Source organism: Schistocerca serialis, unplaced genomic scaffold, assembly GCF_023864345.2.
Source record: "Schistocerca serialis cubense isolate TAMUIC-IGC-003099 unplaced genomic scaffold, iqSchSeri2.2 HiC_scaffold_992, whole genome shotgun sequence".
Taxonomy (NCBI): Eukaryota; Metazoa; Arthropoda; class Insecta; order Orthoptera; family Acrididae; genus Schistocerca; species Schistocerca serialis.
In genome coordinates this window covers 152,501-155,000 of record NW_026048620.1, presented here as the reverse complement: position 1 = coordinate 155,000, position 2,500 = coordinate 152,501, and the positions used below count along the sequence as shown (strand labels likewise).

At 57.6% G+C, this 2,500-nt stretch overlaps 1 non-coding gene across 1 annotated transcript in view; it reads right to left on the bottom strand.

Annotated features, from left to right (window-relative positions):
• The window catches only part of LOC126454620 (small subunit ribosomal RNA), a 1,910-nt gene extending 1,525 nt beyond the window's left edge, over positions 1-385 (bottom strand). Inside the window, exon 1 of the ribosomal RNA XR_007585271.1 lies at positions 1-385. This exon is cut by the window's left edge and continues 1,525 nt beyond it. This is a non-coding gene — a ribosomal RNA (small subunit ribosomal RNA).
• Between the last annotated feature and the right edge of the window lie 2,115 nt (positions 386-2,500).

Here is a 2,500-nt window from a genome sequence, read left to right as displayed (position 1 = left end):
ATTCCCCGTTACCCGTTACAACCATGGTAGGCGCAGAACCTACCATCGACAGTTGATAAGGCAGACATTTGAAAGATGCGTCGCCGGTACGAGGACCGTGCGATCAGCCCAAAGTTATTCAGAGTCACCAAGGCAAACGGACCGGACGAGCCGACCGATTGGTTTTGATCTAATAAAAGCGTCCCTTCCATCTCTGGTCGGGACTCTGTTTGCATGTATTAGCTCTAGAATTACCACAGTTATCCAAGTAACGTGGGTACGATCTAAGGAACCATAACTGATTTAATGAGCCATTCGCGGTTTCACCTTAATGCGGCTTGTACTGAGACATGCATGGCTTAATCTTTGAGACAAGCATATGACTACTGGCAGGATCAACCAGGGAGCTGCGTCAACTAGAGCTGAGCAGCCGGCCGCCCGGGAGTGTGTCCCGGGGGCCCGCGCGAACACGCAAGCGTCCGCTCAATTATTCTGCAAACAGGAGGAGGCTGAGCTCCCCTGCACCATACACCTCGAAACCCTCTCAGGTCCCGGCGGCGCGCAGCGCCGTCCTAAGTACTTGGTCGGGTTCGAGAGAGGCGCAATCGCCCGGGGTTTGGCGAGTAGACGCTTTAGGTGCGACCACCCGTGCTCCCAACTGAGCTTGCCGCTGCCGACAGAGGCCCGGGAGCGTGCTGTCGTGGCATTGCCGGCGGGAGACAACACGCGCCACCTACGGTGACCGGCAGCTCCAACGCCAGCGCCACAGAAGGACAAAAGCCCCACTTGGGTGCCGAAGCGAACTCTCCCAGCACAGCGCACGCGCCAACACGTCCGCACAGCTGCGATACAAACCACCTGCGAGAACCGCAGAGGCGACCGAGCAGCAGACGGCGTCGCGGCGCCGAGCGCCGGGCGGCGGCGCATCCTCAGCGCACACAGTCCTCAATCGGACCAGCACACTGCAGATGTCCACCGCGCTTCGCACCGGGCCCGCGAGGACCTACTTTGGCCGCACGGCGCCGCGTGCAGGGTGCGCCGGCGCGCAGCTGCGCCGCCTGCCGCCTCCGTCGGCCGGCGCGCCTGCCACTGGCCGCCCCCACCAGCCGGCTGTAGCGCGTGCGCCCACGCACCGCGCGGCCAGCACGCCGGGAGGCCCCCCCTCACCGGCCGGGGACGGTCCCACCCAGCCACCGCCGCGTATCGCTTCACACCCAGATGCCATTCACGTTCGTGGGCATGGTGGGTATCGCTGGAACAACCGGTTGGTAGCTCAACCGATCGTCGCCATCACTGATTCACCTCTAGCGAGAACAACCGCACCACAACGGTTTACCAGTTGTTCATTTGCGTAACGTCACCAGCAAACGTAGGCGTCCATCGCCATTTGCAAATTCAACGATTGTTGCATGCCTGTGTCAGGTGTCACGACACACTATGTCTGCCCACATACACGCAACAACATGTGCACGCTTCGCGAACACGTGGAAGGTGGCCCCCGTACGTATGCGATGTCCATTGCGCGAACGACTGTCAACCGGCCTCTGTCGCATGTCGCAGATGTGGAACGCAGTGCACCATGCTATCACGGTGTGTGAGAAGAGACGACTACGTCTGACAACACGCGCCACTACATCAACAGACGGCTCATGCTGATCGCCATCCAGGGCATACCACACTGCAATCCAGCTCTTATAGGGAGACGACACGTAGCTGAGTGCACAACATTTGGACCGCATGGTTCGCCGTTGTTGGCGCAGTCGTTGTACGGTCACATGTACCACGATGTATCATTCAGTACATGAGGACCAATGTGCAGTACAGTGTGTGATTTGGACGTACAACATCAGCGGACAGTTGACACAGGCCGTACCACAGCGTAGGCTAAGTGCTTCGCCATGCGAATGCCAATGAACAACTGCAAATGCCAATGAACAACTGCAAAGGGCATTGAGCATGTACGTCCTGCTGCCATCCACATTACAGTGTATAGCTGCAAGGTGTTTAACATGAAGCGATACACTGGGGACCGGGCAGTGCGAGTAGCAAACTATATTGCGGGGGTTGCAGTTAGGCAACACTACACTAATTTAACGCGTCGTATGACAATTACAGAGCAGGTTAAGGCCCAACGTGTGTTGGGTTAAGGCCCAACGTGTGTTGGGTTAAGGCCCAACGTGTGTTGGGTTAAGGCCCAACGTGTGTTGGGTTAAGGCCCAACGTGTGTTGGGTTAAGGCCCAACGTGTGTTGGGTTAAGGCCCAACGTGTGTTGGGTTAAGGCCCAACGTGTGTTGGGTTAAGGCCCAACGTGTGTTGGGTTAAGGCCCAACGTGTGTTGGGTTAAGGCCCAACGTGTGTTGGGTTAAGGCCCAACGTGTGTTGGGTTAAGGCCCAACGTGTGTTGGGTTAAGGCCCAACGTGTGTTGGGTTAAGGCCCAACGTGTGTTGGGTTAAGGCCCAACGTGTGTTGGGTTAAGGCCCAACATAGGTTGGGTTAAGGCCCAACATAGGTTGGGTTAA